This window comes from Argentina anserina, chromosome 6 (assembly GCF_933775445.1).
Source record: "Argentina anserina chromosome 6, drPotAnse1.1, whole genome shotgun sequence".
Taxonomy (NCBI): Eukaryota; Viridiplantae; Streptophyta; class Magnoliopsida; order Rosales; family Rosaceae; genus Argentina; species Argentina anserina.
Window position 1 is genome coordinate 15498088 of NC_065877.1, and position 6487 is coordinate 15504574.

Genomic DNA, 6487 nt, shown 5'->3' on the forward strand with positions numbered 1-6487 from the left:
CACAAGTGTTGAGTTTTAATCATAAAAAGTCTCGGTATAATTAGATATTATCCACCCAATTTTAAGTTATATTTTATTTGCCACTTTTTAGATGTGAGATCTCTCATGTCCACATTTATGGGCTCTATATACGTACACACTTTATGATCGATTTGTTTATTCATGTTAAGAACAAATGTTTGGGAGTCTTCATCAATTAGAACATACGTACAATGGTGGAAGCAGACGTTGTTGCAGATTGAGCATTGCTTCCTAGTGAGCTTTTGGATTCGATACTTGAAAAATTAATTTTCATCTCTGACTATATCGAACTCGGTGCAATTTGCAAGCTTTGGCAATCCCTCATTAAACAACCTCATGAATAAGTAGCAATATCTCGGTCTCCTCGAAGGACGATGATATGTTAAAACTTTGAGTTACTTAAACTAAAAATTTGTTATTATGTTTATTTTTTGTATAATATATATATTTATATATATAATTTTTATTTTGACGTCTCCAAAACGTACCCGCTTCTTTAAAAATTTGAAAAAAAACACTTCCGCGTATCCTTACCGGATTCCATGCAGCCTATGGAGAAACTGAGAAGGATGAGAGTTTCAAATTATTATTACAACTTTGGAATAACGTTATAGACAAAACTCATGCTTCTCCTATCGAAATTGTAAATGATGGAAGTGGCTATATCAGATGCATGACACATTTTCGATTATTTATAGCGTAAAACTCAGTACTCCAAATGACATGATGGAAAACTAGCTCCAACCCGATCATTTATAGACTTATAGTCTAAAACCCTGCCATATACACAACCAAAGTTACTGTATATAACACATTGTTATTTCATGATCATAATCTCACACAGTAAGTCATGAAGATCATATCGACAATCTAATCAGACCCATCCTCCCGCTAGATAAAAATTTGATATGTAAGGACTATGGAAGGAGCAATAAAATCAAGTACGTACAATATTCTTATACATACACACCCTTGGTGTCTAGTGTCTACTACATTTGAAACTTGCAGCCGCTTCATATTGGTAACCCTCCCTCTGTTTTCCTCCGAAGTAACTCTTTCTAAGTCATTGGCTACATCAATGAACCATGCCGGATCGATTCCTCTACTTTAAAGTGCAACATACAACGATCTAGTAACAACGATTAAGATAATTTTGTTATGTGTTTATGAAAAGTCATTCCACAATGTATATTACTATTCATTTGTTGTACAAAATTGTGTAGGTGGTTGATTTTTATCTAGAAGATTATTGCATAACGAATAGAAAAACGGTTTGTTGTCTGACAAGAAAAAAAAGAAGCCGCACTCCTTCCCTCAAGCTGCTCAAATATGGATACCACTTAAATGATAATGTGCATGCTTTGTATTATATCACACAACTGTTTACTTATATATACATTGTAAGTTTAAATTTTTAGTGCATTCAAACAATTATTTTTACTTTTTGTTGTCAAATTTACATACGTTAATTCCTCACATGCCTCAAACTGACACTCATCATCCCACTAGTGAGTTACATTTGACTCAAAGTTTTATCATCTTGTGCATATCTTTGTAATACATTGTACAACGAATACAATGATTTTTAGTGTTTGTTGTTTATTGCAAGTATAATATTTGCATGCATGCACCGAAATGACACTCATCATCACCTTACCCTCACTCAAAATTGTATTATCTTGGGCATATCTTCATAATACATTGTACAACGGACACTTATTTGTATTGTAAGATTTGATTTTGCATGCAATCAGACAATGGTCTTTAGTGTCAGTATTTATTGCAAGTATAAACATATGTACTTTGCATCCAATCACATAGATATGTACTTTGTTCTCTTGTTTGAAGATTGAAAAATTATACAATTGTAAATTGGTCCATGCGATCGATGCATGTACATGAATAAAATTTGGTGAAATTTGTACTAAACAAACATTTCACTACTGCGATTACATCTTACGGTCAAAATTTTCAAATTTTGTTTCCTCGATTTTGTTGGTCTTGAAATATATGCATTTATGTATAATCTAGCAATATGTAATTACTTATGTTCTATAACTTCTGTACTATGTTATATCTAAACAAGAATGTCTTAAGCTAACAAGATCGAGGAAATGAAATTTGGAAAACTCAACCATTAGATGCCATCGCAATAGTGAAACTAGGTCATGGTACAAATTTCATGAATTTTCATTAAGGTTTAGACTTTGGTGGCATGGACAACTATAGTATTAGTAATGTTTAATGGATTTGATCGAATTCATACAACAGTACTAGACTACTAATGTTTACATACATTGTGTGATTAATTTTTAGGATTTAGAGTTTAGGGTTTTGGTTTTAGAGTTTAGGGTTTAGATTTTGCATCCAATTAGACAATAATTTTTAGTGTTCATTGTTTATTGCAAGTGTAACATATGTACTTTGCATCCAATCACACAACATATGTACTTTGTTCTCTTGTCTGAATATTGAAAAATTATACAACTATAAATCGGTCCATGTGATCGATGCATGTACATGAATAAAATTTGGTGAAATTCGTACTAGACAGATATTTCACTACTGCGATTACATCTTACGGTTGAAATTTCCAAATTTTGTTTCCTCGATCTTATTGGTCTTGAAACATATGTATTTATGTATAATCTAACAATGTGTGAGTACTTATGTTCTATAACTATTTTGCTATGTTATATGTAAACAAGAAATTTTAAAACTAACAAGATCGAGGAAATGAAATTTGGAAAGCCTGGCCGTTAGATGCTATTGCAAGAGTGAAACGTGGTCATGGTACAAATTTCACGAAATTTTTTATAGGTTTAGGTTTCGATCACATGGGTCAACTATAGTTATAGTTATGCTTATTCGATTTGACCGAATTCATGCAACAATACTGTTTACATATGTTGTGTGATTAGGGTTTAGGATTTAGAGCTTGGATTTTAGAGTTTAGGGGTTTGGTCTTAGAGTTAGGGTTTTGGGTTTAGAATTTAGGATTTGGGGTTAAAATTTCACATTCTATAAACTTCAAGTGGGAAATTTTTTTGGAGAAAACTCTGATTGGTTTGTTGTATGATAAAAAAATGACAAACTAGCAGGGGGGATTTTCCTTTATTTTCTAAACTTATGTAGCTAGTGACATGACAAAATCTTGTGCATTTGTTGTATGATGAAAAAATGACAAAAACCTAGGGTTCATTAGTGCCGCCATTTCTTTTCCCCCTCTTCTAAATGAGACGCCTCTTTTCTTTCCTTTTTCTTCGACAAAGAGAGAGCCCAGCTCTCCTCTCTTCGTCTTCTCCGACTTCCCGAGACCCAGCTCCACCGTCTCGGTGCCTCCAGACCGGCGCATCGTCACCAAAAGCTTCCCCATCATGTCCTTTTCGTAACCCCTCAACCAATTTACACATGCAACCATCATTAGAGCAAATCAAAGGAGAGAGAGAAATCAACATCATCTGCAAATTCTGATCGATTCTTCGATCTCTGGCACTACTGCCGACCACATGAGGTAATATGCGAGTCTTCCTAACCTCTCTCCTCATCTTTTAGTTCTAGTTTTTGATCAGCTTCTAACAAAATCCTTATTTTCTGCAAATCGCAAAATTATATCTTCTCGTGGTCGATTCTGACCTTAGAAGGTAAGCAGCAGTTCTCTCAGCATTTATGACCTTAATTTTATGTTTTTGAGCTAAATCAAATCTTTTCTCTTCTACAGTTCTACATGTCACTCCCCCGTGACCTCCGTCGCAACTAGCTCTGAGAACCTCCAAGCCAGCGTCGTCGTGGCAGCCTAGAGACCAAAGTGAGGTCCTAGATGCACAATAGAGCCCCTAACTCGATATTATAAGCTATTTTATTGATTTCCAAGTTGTTGTCACAAAACCTGAAGGTAAAAAGGCTATTGCTCGGGTGTTATTGATTTGTGATTTACAATTTGGATGTAAATCACAACATTGGACTTCTGTGTTGAAATTGCTTGTAGTTGAGAATGGAGTAGAATTTGGATAACTCACCGAGAGCAAGGAGAGGCTGTTGTACTTGAATTTCAACTTTTGGACTACGACTGAAGGTAAAAGACTTGTTTTTTTTTAAGGATTAATTAAGTCGTTGGATGCCAATTTGGGTTCTAGATCACATCATTAGGCTACTGTATTGATCTACTTGTTGTTTTATATTTCTGTTTGGTCTAGAGGGGGTGAAGTTGATATTGAAGTTGTGATTTGATGTTTGTGTTTGATTTGTGATCAACAGAAGGTAAGTCTTTTCATTTTGGGTGTTGTTGTGGTGTTGAGTTACTTGGATATTGAATTCAGATAATAATTAGTAGGTTGTTTATAGCCTTGGAGTTTACCAGATACTAAGGAGTGTTGACCTATTTAATTCTTGCAGTTTTTTTATTTGCCAGGTAATCTTTGACTCTAATCATCTGTCGTTGGTTCAACTCGCTAGTCATGGAAGGGAGCTTATGGAGGTACTTGTGCCTCTGTGATCTCCAAGTCCCTGCTCCTCGCCACGACGACTTTCGATTGGAAGAAGCTCTACATTTCCTGTTTCAGTAAGTACCAATTGATCATCCTAATGTGTGGTGTTTTCGTTAGATTCAATGTTTGATTGCAGATGGGAGTCACTCTTACATGTTCTGGCAGCCGGAGAATCATATCGGTGAGTCCCTACTCGATTTTTCGATGTGTGAAGAGTTCACAAACAAAGTAGAGTTGTGTAGAGTAGTTTTAGTTTTCAGCTGGTTATTGTGACTCATTGCATTTAGGCCTAATGAGTGCTGAAGTAGACTAATGGCTTCTTCTCTGTTGTGCCTATTGTGTGTTTGAATGAATTAGACTGGATGTGCATTGGTGGTTCAGAAAATGCTGAATTCTTGGGATATGGATTGCATGTAACATCAACTAGACTCGAGTCGCTCAGACTATTATTTTCTTTATGAACTAATCAAGACTTCATAGTAATAAATGATGATAACTGCTATTAACTTCTGTTTTTGTCTACCATGATTTCTCACAGATCTCCAACTTGTTTGATGCCCCGTTTGTGAGCTCAATACTTGTGATGGTAAGAACAAATGCCTCTAACTGCCTTATACCTGATATTAGAAGCTGGTGAATGTGCTTGAATAATTGCAACTCACAATGTGCATTCATTGAAATGCCCCTGTTTGTATACAAGAGTCCAATAGTCATTTAGTCATTCTTCAATTTTGGCTTCAAAAGCTGAGGTGTGTGATTACAGTTTCTCACTCTTCACCAATGCACTTTCTTACGTACTGTTACATGTAATACAAACTGCTGAAATGATAACAAGAAGAAAAACTTGGTTTATGCGTATGTTTCATTATTGCCGATTTGAGTTTATTGACTACATATTGAGAAAGCTTGGAAACATCAACATGAACAATGCAAACATTGGATGCAAGGCATATCAAACTGTACTTGAGTGAGGGATACCAGGATGGCTTAGTAGCTAGAGGGGAGCTGACATGGAATAAGGGTGACACAGCTCTCTCATTGCTTAACTCTAGTATTACTATAATTGTTTCTTTTTTGGTTAGAGGTAGTATTGTTTTGCTTTGTAATTTTTTATTGTATGTTCTAAATTGGCTGAAAGCCTTGTGATTTGATGATATATAAAAAAAGCCTTTCATTTTGATTCGATCTCAAAATGTTTTTTTTTTGCTATAATATAAATCGATCTAAAGTATTACTTCTTTACGTACAACATATGTTACCCAAATATGACCATTGTGTGATGTGGATGTGGAAAGCTACATCACACAATGGTTATATTTTTTAGACTCATTGTGCAACTCTAAATCTCACAATGGTAATTACTCACACGTTCGTTGTTCGTTGTTGAAGTTTAAATCACACAATGATGATTCCTCACACTCAGTTGTGCGAAGGTATATCACATAATGATTTCCTCAAACATTCATTGTGTAATGTTACATCACACTAGTGATTTCTGAGACTCAATTGTGTAATGTTATCACACAATGGTGATTGTATTAAACTTTGTTGTGTGAATACCTTATCCAACAACATTCACTTAAGGAACATTTATTGTCGGAATGTCACGCATGGGCATGGCTTGGCATCTGCTGAGTTTTGTTATAACGTTGTTTTGAAGAGGTTGTCTATATATCTAATCATATAATGGTTTTTTTTTACTGTTATCTGATTATTTTCATCAAATAACGGTTTGATACACAACGGTTCCTACCGATATCATATAATAGTTTTTAGCCGTTATCTATTGCATTTTTTGGTGTAGTGATTTGGGTCTATTAATAGTATTCTTGACTTTTTTCTGACTAGAAGCTTTGTTGCTGTATATAAATACGCATCTAGCAGTTGATTGATGAATCAAACTTGTTTTTATTTTGACTACTGAAGATTGCGTTAAAGAGAGAAAGAATACATCAAGGAAAGAAACAAGCTAGAAAGTA

General features: G+C 34.7%; 1 long non-coding RNA gene across 4 annotated transcripts; it reads left to right on the top strand.

Moving 5' to 3' along the window:
• The first annotated feature begins 3271 nt into the window (after positions 1–3271).
• On the top strand, positions 3272–5684 carry LOC126799041 (uncharacterized). 4 transcript variants are annotated; one of them, XR_007672581.1, is made up of 7 exons: positions 3272–3665; positions 3743–3916; positions 4010–4096; positions 4218–4281; positions 4433–4921; positions 5047–5094; positions 5456–5684. It is a non-coding gene; the product is annotated as an uncharacterized LOC126799041 (long non-coding RNA). The 4 variants fall into 4 exon arrangements; XR_007672580.1 differs by lacking the exon at positions 5456–5684 and having other exon boundaries at positions 4433–4689; positions 4866–4921; positions 5047–5360; XR_007672579.1 differs by lacking the exon at positions 5456–5684 and having other exon boundaries at positions 5047–5360.
• Positions 5685–6487: the final 803 nt, after the last annotated feature.